General features: G+C 39.8%; 1 pseudogene; it reads right to left on the reverse strand.

Moving 5' to 3' along the window:
- Nucleotides 1-250: 250 nt before the first annotated feature.
- Nucleotides 251-373, reverse strand: LOC124064052 (annotated as a pseudogene).
- Between the last annotated feature and the right edge of the window lie 14,888 nt (nucleotides 374-15,261).

Raw genomic sequence — 15,261 nt, forward strand, 5'->3', positions numbered from 1 at the left:
TTCGTCTTCTGCATTTGACCCATCCTTAGTTGAACACACACATGCAACACTCTGCAAATGACATGCAGTGAAACACACACAGGAGCAGTGGGCTGCATCAAGCGCCCAGGGAGCATATTGGGGGGTTAAGTGCCTTGCTCAATCACTCCACCACTCCACCACACCCAAATTTTTCCTGCCCGTCCGGTGGGGGAATCGAACCACTGACCCTCTGATCACAGGCCGATTCTCCAACCTCTAGGCCTAAATTCAGGGGAGAGCACGAACGCAGCCCCCCACTACCAGGGGTCAGCACAACCAGAGTGCAATGGCTGAGCCTCGCCCTGGGTGAACCACCTTCTTGATCATGGTATCTCCCCTGCCTGGTAAGTATTATTCTACCTAAGATTGGTTCATTCACACACAGAAAGTTATTAAAAGTTGCATGATTTCCACGTTGAGGACTTTACGAAGCATGATCGTAAGAGGGCTCAGCTGTGATTGGCTCAGTCTTTAGAGGAGGGAAGAGAGGCTGGGGGTCCAGTATGCTGAAGCCGCAATTGGGTCAAGTGAGGTGACAATCAACAGCTTGAAGCGCAGGCTCAAGTCTGATAGGAAGATCCTGCTGAAAACCAAAGGCCAGCAGCAGTTTCCTTGAGACAGTAGTGGAAGAATCAATTATATGCTGGCAATATGAAAGAAAGAAAGAAAGAACAGTTTGTAACTATTTATTGATGCAATAATGTAATACTGTATTTACTGGACTGGAGCAAGTGGACTTTTGGGAACTTACCAGTGCCCCTTTTGTCAGATTTTTATTGATGTGTAAATTACTGCAAGAGATCTTTGGTGAGATGCCAAACTTAGGTGTTTGTTTGTTTGTTGATGGCAGGGTTCATAAAGACACTTCCTAAAAAGTCCAGTTCAGTTTTTGTTCGGGAATACTGTGTCGTCCAACTGAGAGACTATTTAATCATTGGATACCACTCATCTTTATTACAATACTGTTACAAACACAGCTCAGGCTTGTACAAAGACGGAGTCCAAACACACACACACACACACACACACACACACAAATTTCAAAAGCCAAATTAACTTTATCATTTATATTTTAATTAATCATTAAATTAATTGTGTGTTTTCCTTGATTATCCAGGTCTGCCATCACTTTCCTGTCACTGGTTTTATTGGTAATCAACCCTGTCTCTTGTTTTCCATTACTTTTATCAGATTACTCTTGTTCAGCCGCCTGTGTTCATTGTGTTCCACTTGTTGTAAGTCCTTATGGGTTTTGACTGACTTGGATTTGTTGTCTGAATTTGTTTGCTGTACCAAAGAAACCACAATGATGTCAGGCATAGGTTTCTGAAGTCAGCATAAGAAACCTAAGTGCACCTAGCTCTTTGCTAATTCAAAAATGGGCAAGGAATTACTCAAAGCAGCCAAAGTAACTAAAAAGTTAGGATGTTGCTGGGTTCACAGCATAGACCGTATAATAAGATCTCACAGCAAGTGAAGCAATTTTTTCAGCTTTTTACTCATGTGAGTTTGATCACAGGATCATTTGTGTATTTGTGTGAGTTTGACTATGGGTTAACTTGCCCTAAACAGCAATGGAGCTGAGTAAAGTGACTCAACCAAGGTTCTAGATCCTTCTGTTATCCTACAGCGTTTGTACAGTACAGTGTCCTACAGTTTCTGTAAGTTCATGAAGTACATTTCCCATCCATTCAGCAGTCAAATAAAGAGTTATAGTGCACTGCAGTGGATTTCAAGAGCTCAATGCTTGCTTAGTTAGGCTTACAGGACCAGAAATCCAGGCCATGAGATGTGGAAACTGGCCAGCAGATATAAGGTCCAGTCTGGGAATGCTGTCTATGAAAAGAGAAAGCTGGTCATGAAAAATAGGCGAATGCATCATATGGGTACAAGAACAAGTCATACAGGAGAGAAGACTCACCAATTTGTGCTACCTGCTGAATTCAAGGCAGGAGCATTGAAGGCTACGCATGATGAATTAGCCAAAGATGGCTGCTGATGCTGATTAATATATCAGAAAGTGTGGATGTTGGATGATGAGGAAAAATCAATGTCTAAGACTGGACCAAATAATAAGCTTTTTTGTTTATATTGACTTTCTTCAATGGAACCCAATTGAAAATCATCAAATAATGTGTTAGTTATCAATGACCATTTCATAAGATATGCTCAAGCTTTTCCAACCAAAAACCAAAAAGCACTTACAGCTGCCAGATCTCAGTAAAAAAAAAGTAATTTGTCAATTGTGGCTTGCTGATGCAAATCTGTTCCGATCGAGGAAGAGATTTGGAATCTGAGCTCATTGAAGAACTGCTAAAGAGGAGTCAGTCGAATTCTGTTGCTGTAAATGCTGAGCACACTGAACCAGCAAAAAAAAGCAATGGCAATGATACCGGGAAACACTTACCATATTTCCTCATGTTTGGGATTATGAAAGAGGCCATGTCTCTAACATCATCATAAAAACAAAATGAAACAAAACTCCACAGTGGTCATACTCCACACTGGATTTGTTGTGCAATGCTAATTAACTTTCAGTCCATTTCTCAGTATACTTCAGTGGACTTAATGGCTAGACTATATCCTTGTCCTAGCCTTTCAGTCTTACATGGCTGTTTTCAACAGTGCTGGTCACACAGTTTTATCAATTGTGAATAGTTCTCTCTACTGTGTTCTAGTTGTGTTCTCCTGCTTCAGGGAACACCTTAATGCACCCCCTTCTCTGGAACCAAGCCTTTACCTGTCTAATTGAAAAAAAAAAAAAAAGATCACATGTGTAACCCTTCTCCATGGCCCCTCTTGCCTGTGTGTCTGGAGCAGTGCTCCCCAAGGATGGAGCCTTCAGGTGCACTGAGAGATTTAATGAACAAATACAAAATACATTATAGTACCTATGTTATTTTGATCATACACAGGATTGCACATATCAGCTGCAACATTAAAACTACCTGCTTAATATTTTGTAGGTTCCCCTTGGGCTGCCAAAACACAAGACACAAGACCTCTGGGAGTATTTTGTGGTCACTGGCATTGGAATCGGGGTCCTGTACATTGAGGATGGGGCCTCTTGGTTAGAAGGTGGGTTGGACTTATTCCGGTGCAACCCACAGATTCTCGATCAGGTTGGCATCTGGGTAGTCTGTAGGCCATTGTTGTGGTCCTTGAAACATTCCTGAAAGTGCGATCAGGGGGAGTCTACAAAATGGAGGGTAGCAAAGACAGATTATCCAGGGAGTCCTGAAAAGCAGAGAAGCCAGGGGAATCCAGGGAAGACACAAGGATGAGCTGGCCACACTGAAAAGAGGAGGGAGACTGAATTGGATCTGGACAAACAAAACAAACAAACATTTCTAGATGTTCTCAAAAGGTAAGAAAACACAGAAGCAGAGTGCTTGGCCTGAGTGTTGTTACCACAGTATGTGATAGAACAATCAATGAGCAGTCAATGAGCAACAGGTGTGCAGGTGAAGAGGTGGGAACAGAAAGTAGGTCACCACACCCAGCTCCAGACACACACACACACACACACACACACACACACACAGAGAGAGAGAGGGAGAGAGAGAGAGAGAGAGTCTTCAAATATCAAACCTGAAACCAGAAACCTGGATGTGATATTTGACAGTGCCCTTATTTTGATAAACAAATTGCCAATGATGTCATCATATTTCTGTTAATCAAGGAGCATCTCAAAGATCTTATCTTTTCTCTCTCTGCCTGATCTTGTTCATTTATGTCTTTATTTCTTTTTGATTAGACTCTTGCAATGCATTTTATTCAGGATTGAACCAAAAAAGCAATTTCATGCCTTCTGCCAGTTCAAAATGCAGCTGCTCGGCTTTAACAAATACTAAGAGACAAGATCACATCAGCCTTGTTTTAGCTTCGCTTTACTGGTTACTAGTCAATTTCAGAATTCCTTTTAAGATTTACTGATTACCTTTAAGGCACTGCATGGTTTAACTCTACATTTTTCATTTGGTGATTAATCTCACAGTAATAATACTCTGGTTATCTTGGCTATCTACACAAGTAGGTAAATCTTTGTATCACAAAGGTCTCACAAGAAAAGCTCTTTACAGCCTTTTGGTTTCACTACTGGGCAGAGTGTTTCTGGCTGCTATGTGTGTGTCACAGGGACAGGGATTTTCAGGTACTTGCAAGGGCACCTATTATACTTATAAATCAATACATTACTGTCATTTTTTTCTTTTGGTGGCTTGTGTTGTTCTTTTCTTGTTCTTCCACTCCAGACTTAAAAGCTGAAATCATATCAGCATCCCATTTATTTTTACATAGGCAGATTAAAAATCGTTGTAAAACTCAAAATTGTTATCAGCAAATATTTTTGTCCAGAAGGTCCATGTGTATGTATTTTCAAGCTGTTTTACCGCAGTAATTTATCATACTGAATATGCATAAATTCTGGCTGTTAAACAAATATGCTTGGCTGGTGATTTTTTTTCCAGTCAATGAATGCAATAAATGCAAAGATGTTTCAAAGATGTTTCAGCTCTCATCCATAAGGCTTCAGTTCTGATTAACTGGTTGGGAGTCCCAGTTATTAAACCTAGATAGCAGACCTTTGGAAAAGGCTGCCTTTTATCGGACTGTGCAGTACATACTGAGAAGGATGGGAGTCTTAATAATGAGGTGTACCAGAAACCAACACACATGTACCAGTACCTGCTCTTGGACTCTCACCACCCTCTAGAACACAAACTGGGAGTCAGTCATCAGAACTCTCCACCACCGGGTGGACCATGTTCCGACAAAAGCAGAGGGCACAAAGAAGGAGCACACACAAATCAAGACAGACTTTAGAATTTGCGGGTACCCCAACTGGACCTTTATCAAATCTTCAAAAGGCCAGAGAAATAACAGGATCGCCACCATCAATGAGTACACATACAAGAAGCACAAAAACATCACTATCCCATGTGGCTGGAGTGTCTGAAAGACTACAGAGGATTTTCTCCCGACATGACATTCCTGCACACTTCAAACCCTCAGAGAGAAACTGGTTCATCCCAAGGAAAAAAACTCCTAAATCCAAACTAAACAATGTCTTACATGCGATACAGTCTAGTGAGGACTGCAATGACCTGTGCATTGGGGAGAGCAAACAACCGCTAACACAGGAGGGCCAACCCCACTGGCCAGGATTCTGTAGTCCATCTACATCTTAAGGAGAAGGGGCATTCATTCCAGGACAACAATGTTCTCATCTTGGACAGGGAAGACAGATGGTTTAAGAGAGGGGTGAAGGAAACCATCTATGTCCACCTGGAACAACCTTCCCACAACAGAGGCGGTGTTGTGCGCCACCACCTGTTGACCACCTACAGTACAGCCTTGAGATGCCTCCCCCGGAGATTTACACCTCATTCCCCTCGGGACCCATGCGGCCCTTACAAGTCACACAATAGCTGTGTGGAACAACGACCCATTCACCCCCTTGCAGTCACGTGTTGGTTGGGCAGGTCTACTATCTAGGTTTAATACCTGGGACAGCTAATCAGAATTGAAGAAGCCTTTTGGACAAGAGGTGAAATGTCTTCGCGTTTAAACTGAAGTCCAGTTGCACCAACTTAAGCTCTTCTACGCTAGATGACTTGAATGACTGAGAATCTGCACAGACACGATCCACACAATAAAAGATTTTTACATTTTATTTGCTGTTTTATTTGATAAGCTTAAGTGAAGTATTAGTGATGTGAAGTGATGCATTACTTTTATGACACTATGAACTTGCCTTAATTTCCAAATTTTGTTTAAAACGTAGTGTGTTTATTCTTTACTTAATTTTATATAGTTATAAACCATTTATTGCCATTTAATTTTATTAATAAATTGTGTTGGAAACGTCAGGCCGCAAAATACCTAAAGACAATTATTGCTTTTCAAATGTATAAGAAACAACAGTAATTCAAAAGATTGGTAATATCATGTGAAATTGAAATTCAATGAAATTTTAGGCTGAAAAATATATCAATACCCTCATTTTTAACTTGAAAATAACTGGTGGGTTATTGGTGAGCTTTTCTGAAACTCAGGAGGTGCTGTACAAACACTTATCAGGAGAGGGCAGTATAGACATTCTTATCCATGGCAGTGACAGGTCCCTGCACTGCGTCTATAAGCTGAGAGACTGCAGTCAGGTCGCAGTAGCTTCACTGGACCAAATGTTCTGATCCAAGAGGACTGTTTATTCACTGCTATGGCCAACAGTTTTCCTATAGGATATACTGGTGGGGGGGCGGGAAATGTAGTGAAATAGATGTCATATAGAAAAAACATGATGTTCTGCAAACTGGCATGAAGGGTGTAGTCATCATCAAATTCTTTGTAACTCTTACTTAAAGGGGTTGTCAGCCTGTAATGTTGAATTTAATATTTTGTCCACAGTATATAATTTACATTAACAAGCAGAGAAATGAAACTTAAATGTTTTTCATACCTTTTTATTGTATGCGCTTTGAGACAAACCCTTTGGCTTCTGACATTTTTGGTCACTGTTCTTCAGACATGGTGTTATGCTCAGAGGTAATTCTACTCAGAAATACACAGATTTCGTACTTACGTAAAGGCAGCAAAACCACAGTGTTAGAAGCTGTCTGTTTTAAGCAAAGCTTCTGCATTTAAGTTTTAAATTCGATAAAAGTACAAAGTATTAGCATTAAAACATAAAATACCAATATTGCTCATTATGCAGAAGGCCCATTAAAGAATATTGTATATTAATGGGTTATAATTATTCCCTGCGACGCTGACAGATAAGTGGTATAGAGAATAAATGGATGGATGTAATGTAATAATGTGTTCAGCACTTCAATGCTGAAACCTGTAAAGGTGATTTAACTGCTTGGCAGCTTGTGAATTTCCTCTCAGTGATCAACAAAGTTTTAACTTAATCTATAATATTACATCATAATTCTTTCGTTGATTATATTTTGCAACTTGGAATGAATTGTGTTGACACAAGGAGACATGTGACATTACTTAACCCTGGTCAGTTATGATGTTTGTGATCCACATCACACCAGATCTAAGAGGGCTTTGAAAATCATCACACTTGTAAACCCATCTGGTGTGATTTGTTTGTCACTATGTAATATGAACATGTATGTGTGACGACTCTCATCTTTTTTAATGCTCAGTGCTGTCTCCTTATTGGCTGTGGACATCAAGCCTGCTGAATGCCAATATCCTATTAACTGTGACCTCTGCAGAACAATTAAAGATTATCAGCCATACCTCAATGCAGACTTAATTATTGTTATGCCTGAAGAGGTCAAGATTATTATTCTTACAGCTGTTTTGCACAGTGTCTGTCTTGCATGTTATTTTTGGGGGATTTCTTTCGTGCCTCTTCCTGTCTCTCTCTCCAGGAAGGGGTCGGTCATCAGGGACTTGGGTAATAGCTCCCAGTGTGTTCTCCAATAAGAGAACAGGAGGCATGCTGACCATAATCATATTAGGCAGCACTTCACTAAATAAAGCAAAAGGCCCTTCTCATCAAATCCACACATCCACTAAGTGGCCCTCCGAGGCACTATGCCACCCCACTCAGGTGTGTGTTTGAGTGCCTGTATGTATGTGTGTAATGGAGAGACAGAACGAGTGAGTTTGAGAGTGCAGATGTGGGGGAGGTGTAAAGAAAAAAAGAGAGAAAGAGATGCATTTTGACTTGAGCTTGGCAATTTACTATACAAAGAAAAAGATGATTTATTATTTCTTGTAATCATATCTTTGTGTTATATTTACATTCCTTCAAGAATTTTAAGCAATTTATGTCCAGGCAGGGTATATAGATAGTGCATACATAGACAAACTCACTGTCTATTAATATATGCTTCATTGAATTTTTAGCAGTGTGTCCTTGCAACCCTGGGCTGGTCAGGTTTGCTGTCTAAAGCTGTTTTTGACTACAGGGAGTTTCTGCATGAGGGAAATTTGAGCTTGTTATAAAAAGAGAGAGAGAGAGAGAGAGAGAGAGAGAGAGAGAAGCAGACAGACAGGTGGATTGCATGCATGGTGTCCTAGAGATCCCCATGCTGTTTATTAGAATTGTAGCTCTAGGGGCCCTACACAGGCAGCTATTCTTGGACAGCACTGAGGTCAGCATATCAGATACTGTTTACAATACATTCACAGTTTTTGGCGTTTTAAATGCAGTTCAAAAGAAAAGTTGGTTGTGAAACATGTATTTGAACATATATTTGAAAATTGAGGGGAGGGGACAGAAGCCTTACATATGTACAGTGCATCTACAACTGCACACTCATGAGTGTGAAAAGCGAGACTAAAGTTAGGTGTTTTCAGTAAAAAGGCCTCAATCCACTGATCTCTGCTTGGGAGTCATGCTGGCTTTTACGCCATGAGATGATGGCGGTACTGGTTTGGGCTGTTCAATGAAGTCTTCTTTAGAAAAAACAAATCAAAACTTAATTCTTTCACTTTGTGACAAAATGACTCAATGAATTTTTAACTGGCATTATACAACACACTGAGCACTACCACTACCAGAGTTTGTAGAAGTAGACTGGGATGATTAGATGAAATACATAATACTGGGAAGTCAAATTGATTCATCTTTGTGAGGGCTGACTCTCCTCCAAAGCAGTCCGTCCAGGGCTGGTCACCTTTCACCCACGGCAGTAATACATGTGTAGTTTCAGTGTAAATTCATGTCAGAATAGTACTGTTTCATTGATTTTGGAAAGCTGTGAAAACATCTGCACAAAAATACAATTTATATAATGTATTTATAAAAAGAATAAATATAGCCTAATAACAAAAATGGGCAACACAATTTTAATTCTCTCAGACATAAATGCTTAATGGGCTCCTTGCATCATTCTCTTTGCTATATCTTTCCTAGTAATAAAGCAACTAATTGTACAATAAAAATAAGCAGTAATGCACTCATCTACAAATTAATGTATCTAGATGAAATTTGTAAGTAATTCATTATTTGACATTTCAATGTCTAATTGAAATATCATAGCATATAAATAAATGGGTAAAGACAAATTATACAAAGACTTGAACTGAACCCACTGGTGGATAGCCCTATCAAATCCAACGTGAAGCCGAATGACCTTAAAATAATGGCACAAGTAGGCTTACTTAAACTGAAAGAGGTCACGCCACCAATCAGTGCATTTCTAGGAGAGATGTAATAACAGAAAAGATCACTCTCTCTCTTGCTGTGTTTCTCTGCGGAGCATGTAAGATTGTCATACAATCATACATGCGAATAAAGCAAGGGCAGATCATCCACAGGTTAAATGATTGCAGATGGTGTCATTCTCTTGGATTGATAAAAAATATTGCTAATATTGATCAACAAATGTATTTTGGCAGCTGTTAATCTATCAGGATGGATCACTCAACTGCAGCAATAAGAAGAAGAAGAGGAATGACTTTATTGGCAGTATATATATTTTTACATACACACACTGAACTTGTCTTCACATGCAACACCTGGCAAATTACATGCAGTGAAACACACTGAGGGTGTGGGCGGGTTAAGTGTCTTGCTCAAGGGCACATCAGCTGGCTAATGGAGTGGGGGAGCATTTTTCGCATTAATCACTCCACCACACCCAAATTTTTCCTGCCCGTCTGGTGGGAGGGATTGAACCAACGACCTTTCGATCACAAGCCGCTTCTCCAACCTCTAGGCCACGAGTCAAGGATTGAGTCAATCCTTCTATGACATTGTCTGAACAAAATCCTATGTTTTCCCATTGGATAGTGCCTCTTTTAATTTGTATGCCTTGCTTCTGTATTCTGTATCAAAGTAACAAATTAATTCCAATCTTACAGATGTAAAAAGACTTTCAAAGATACTGTCCTGGCCTATGAGCCTAGACTCACAAATTAATAAACTGCATCTTTACAAAGACATCAGGTGGCACATATTGCGTAGTGTTATCAAACACAAATTGACGTACGATGTATGACATTCGGATGTATGTAAATACTATGCCTTCAACACTGTGTGCTGCGGGGGTGTAACCTGTTACGATTTGTCGCACAGCAGTATCACGTTTTGTTGAGTAGGTCCACAAGCTCAGTAAAAGTCATTTTGTGACAGTCATCACATTTTTTGCTGTCTATGGTGGGTACTGTAGCTCAGTTGTTAAAAAGATTTCCATTCATTGCTTTGACAGTGTGTCTGTATGTTTGCAATCCATTCTCCAGGCTGACGCAAACAATGTGTTTCAATCATTGGTAAATTTATTCAGTAAATTAATGCTAGTCCTGCTGGATTTGACTGTGGCCCATGTTATTTTTATGACTGGATTTAGCAATAAAGTCAATGATAACTTTTACTGTACACGATGAAGTCTCAGTTAGTTGTAACGCAAGTCCCCTGTGTAGGAGTAACAGTCCGTTTATTCATATCCTATACTGTAGCACAAACTTTTTAGTTTACTCAAGTTGGCACCTTATGCTACTTCAAGCTTAAACTCCACCAGAGTAATATATTATACTCTTTAGGAGGATGTTGATGATGAGGACCAAGAATAAGGACAGAATACATACAGTGCAGGAGATGAAGATGAGTATGTGTGTATGGGTGGCATGAGTAACTAAATTCACACTGCTTAACTTGCTAATGAAACTATATTAATTGAATAAATGAAGAATGTTGTTTTGGTCGCCATCTCAGTGGTCCATGAAATGAGTGACCATTTGTATGTAAAAGTGCATCTGCGCAGCTTGCCTTGCACATTTTTGCGTGTGTGCAACCTCTTCGGCGTGTGCGTGCATGAGTGTGTATGTGTTCAGTAATGTGTGTCACAACAGAGTGACAGTGCGCCGCGTAAGCACATTTCCAACAGGCTAATTAAAGCTTCTCCGGAATAAAGCCAGGCTTATTAACATCTCAACACAGCCACTAAAGCCAGCTCATAACCCAACAAGGATCAATGCTCTTCATTAGGGCCAGACTCAATACTGCTGCCCTGCCAAGCCAACCTAGCCACCCAAATGCAGACTTAAGGGGAAATGCAGAGCTGGTGAAAATGCAGAGAGAGACAGACAGACAGACAGACAGATAGATAGAGAGAGAGAGAGAGAGAGAGAGAGAGAGAGAGAGAGAGGGGGTTTTGTGCATGTCACTGTATTTTACAGTGGGGGAGGAAATGGTCCTTACATATTAATACAAGGAAAGGAGGTGCAGTGATGGCAGTAATGATGTGCTGGATATACAGCTTTAAATTGCCCATGTACTGCAGCTTTCACTCTAATGATCACACAGTCTCACATTACAGTCTCTTGCTAACTTTTTTTTTTTTTTATAAATACTATTTTTTATGCTTATCTTACATGTTGTGCAGAAGAATTTAGCATCAAAATATAAATAAGGATGTTTATAATGACTAATTTCCCTGATGTTTAATTGGGAACTTTAAACTTAGTTGACCAGTCTAAAAGATCATTTAATTTGCGAGTGTAAACGTTCTCGAACAGTAAAATGTTGTGTATAAGAGCCATTATTCATTCATTAACTGGTGTCTACATTAGAAACAGGTGCTTGTTTTTACACTGATGTGCCTGCTGCTTTCAAGAAAGCGAAAGGTGTGTTTCTCAAAGTGTTAAATTATTCCTGTAAATGATCCTTTTCAGCAAAATGAAATAATTTTTTCCTTTTCTTGTCTTTTTGGGTGCTTCTTAAGAGTCAAGTATTGATGTCTCTGTCCATAGTCTTCAAATCTGTCTTTTCAACTGTTTGTCATTTGTCAGTTTTTAATTTCATCTCTCATCACACCCTGTTCCATCCCACCCATTTCCTCTGTGTGGACAGTTATTCCTGGCCTACCTCTTCATCTTTCTCTCTGTATTTCCTCCCTGTGCTCTCATGCATTTCTTCAACCTCCTCAGGTCAATCTTTGAGCCTGGTTCAAAGCAGCAGCTAAACCTTTGGCTTGCTGACCTGCTGACACTCCTAAAGATCAGAGGTAAAACACTCTGCTCCATCCTCCTCTCTTCCCTCAACAAAATAAATAAATAAACAAATAAATGAATCTTTCACTCTACTCTATCAATTAAGGGTATTATTGACTGGAGTTATAGCTTGTGTACTTAAACATACACACTCACACACACACAAGGTGCTTAGTTTTCCTCCCACTCTTGTACATAAAATTAGTAATTCCTCGTAGAGAGCAGATTTACCAACATGGAAGCAGGAACATATTTTCTGGGTTCCCCTGAGGGCGTTGTTGCTGACTCGTGTCATATTTACTGTATAATTGATTTTTAAACACACTTGTCTCCTTCCATTCCTGAACTGCTATTTTTCTGCTTCCCCCTCTTGCCCAGAGGAACTGATCCTTCTACTCCAACTTTGTATGTATATTCATCTCTTCATTACAAGATAAACAACATCAACTCTGCATTTTCAGGGATTCAAGAATTCAATTCAAAAAAGAGCTTCATTTGTCAGTTTCTGTCTTCCAGTATATATTGGTGTTGACAGGAACAAATTAGAGGGGGAAGATGGGTAAAGAGGAATAGAGAGAAAACTGGGGCTTCTTATGGGAGTGAGGGAGAATGAGAAAATAAATAGAGGACATAAATGGGGAGGATCAAGGAGAATGGATGGAGAGGTGGTGGAGGACAAAAGGAGGTGATAAAACAGATCTGAGAGGAAGCATATGATCTAAACAAACTGTTACACTTTATATGAAACAGTGTGAACAGATAAGAAGTCTAAAGGCCAAATTAGGATAAAAATAGAGATGGGAATATATCTAGAATATAAAATTAAATATAAAGATATGTGTGCAGGTATATACAGGTATATACAGGTCGATAAAGTTCACATTACATTTCCTCTAGCCATGGGTTAAATTTCTTTTCGAATACACAACTAGTGTTTACATTCTAGAATGACTCATGACTGCTCTGTTTACTTTAGCCCTGTTTCACACTGGCATCTTTCACCTTTCATCCAACTCTGGTCTGGGGCAGGGCTGCCAAGGCCTAGGATAAAATTGGAGTTTGCCTACATTGGGATGTCCCAGGATTGCACCAGTATGAATCCTCTTAACTTAGGGCTAACAGCTCTCTTAGCCTGGATTAAGAAGCTTTTAAAGGGTCTTTCACACTGCAGGTAGCCCAGGGATCAAAATATTCTCCGGACCTTGTTAGCCCCAGGTTAAGAAAGCTTTCACATTGGCACAATCTTGGCACATTCATCTTCCATGGATGTATAAACTTTCATAGCAATCCATCTAATACTTGTTGAGATATTTCAGTTACAGCACAATACAATCTGATCATGTTTCATTTTTTGTTTTGTTTTGCAGTGGTTCTGTCAATGGGAGAAATCTTCAATTTTTTGTCAACTTTTACAGAAGGGAAACATCTTGGCTGTAAACATTACAAACTAATATGGTTCATGTAGGGCCCAGGACAAGAAGGCTATGCAGTGTGTAATGAAAAATGCCCAGAAAATCACTGTAATCCATTTACTCAGCTTTTGAGTATTTGTGCGATTAGGATTAAGATCAGAGAGAGGAGAGCTGGGAAATGCAAAATAAAGGAAAACAATGTAATGGTAAGGAGAGCAAAAAGGATAAGACAAGAGACACAATAGTTATGAAAGAAAAACAAAATAAAAGAAACAGGTATAATAAATAGAAGAGAGCAGTGGAAGATTGGAGAAGAGAACAGGTAGCTGGAAACCAGAGAGTGGAGCCCTCCTTCCTTAGGGGAGGTGCAGGGCTCTTCTAATCAATCCATGGATGCATTGTAGAATCAATGCTTTGTATAATTAGGGCAATCCAAGGGTAAAAAAAACAACAACAAAAAAACACGTTACTCTGCATTTTGCCTCTATCTACACTCAGCCTTTGCTTTCTCCTGTAATAACGCCTTCACCATAACGCCTTCACCTTCAGGTCAAACTTACAATATTCCAAATTGGTTGGAATAATTGAAAAACCTCTTGGTCCTCATTATATGACTTGTCACAAAGTGAAATAGCCTCAACAGTAACAATGTGCCATGATAAACTTTAGGCAAGCCCATGCTTTTAAACTGCCTGATGGTCTTCTGCTAATAGTTTTAGCCCTGCTCTGCCTCAGCTGAACCACAATCAATAGGTTCTTCCAAACCCACTCATCTTGTTTCCTTTATCTTCCCACCACCAAGGACCTCAGTAAGTAAGGACCTCACCAAAGGTTTCAGACATGCATTTCCACACACCTACTCTCCTCTTGGTGTTCTCATCCTTTTCTTTTTCAGTGCCTTCATTGAAGATGGTGATGAAAAACTGTCTACACAACATTGTCTTTTTATTGTATCAATCTTGAAATAATCATGCATTCAGACTCGAGACTGGGACAAACATCAAGGTCATTTGATATGTGTGTATGTCAGGTTCATCTATGTATATTGTATATAGCATGGTATGAGGCTGTTTTTCAGGGTTTGGGCCAGGCCTCTTCCTTCCAGTGAAGGAAAGAGCATTACTATGTCCCAGTGCACAACGAGAGGACACACACAAAAAAAAACAACCCAAAAAAACAGGGTTGGGTGAGTTCGTTGTGGAAAAACTTGACTGGCAGTCAAGTCAGACACAGCCCTGACCTCAACCCCACTGAACACCTTTGGGAATCATGGACGGCCTTTTCGTCCAATATCAGTGCCTAACTTCGCTATTGTGCTACTGCATGAATAAGCAAAAATTCCCACACTTGTCTTATGAAAAGCCTTCCCTGTTCCTTCCTCTTGAAGAAGGAGTATATATAAGAAGAAAAAGAAGAACAAGAAGAAACACGAGAAGCTTGAAAAATACCAAGGGCTGCAGGAAGAGCTAGAAAAGATGTGGTGAATAAAAGCAATAGTGGTGCCGGTGGTAATCAGGTCCCAAACTGGAAGAGTGGCTCTAGCAGATTCTTGGTTTCTCGGTGGTCTCTGTCCAGAAGGGGGTGAGGGTAAGACACACACCATATATACTGTGTGCACAACAAGTGGGTATTTTGACCATATCATTATTTTTATGCATATTTTCCAACTTCAAGCTGTATAAACTTAAGCATATCAGGTGATATGAATTTATGTAATGAGGGAAGGTGTGGCCTAAGGAGATCAACACCCTATATCAAGGTGTGCATAATTATTAGTCAGGCAAAATGGGCCAATAAGAGATTTAACTGACTCTGAAAAGTCAAAAATTGTCCTTCCGAGGGATGCAGCACTCTTGAAATTGCTAAG

Source organism: Scatophagus argus, chromosome 8 (genome assembly GCF_020382885.2).
Source record: "Scatophagus argus isolate fScaArg1 chromosome 8, fScaArg1.pri, whole genome shotgun sequence".
Lineage (NCBI taxonomy): Eukaryota > Metazoa > Chordata > Actinopteri > Scatophagidae > Scatophagus > Scatophagus argus.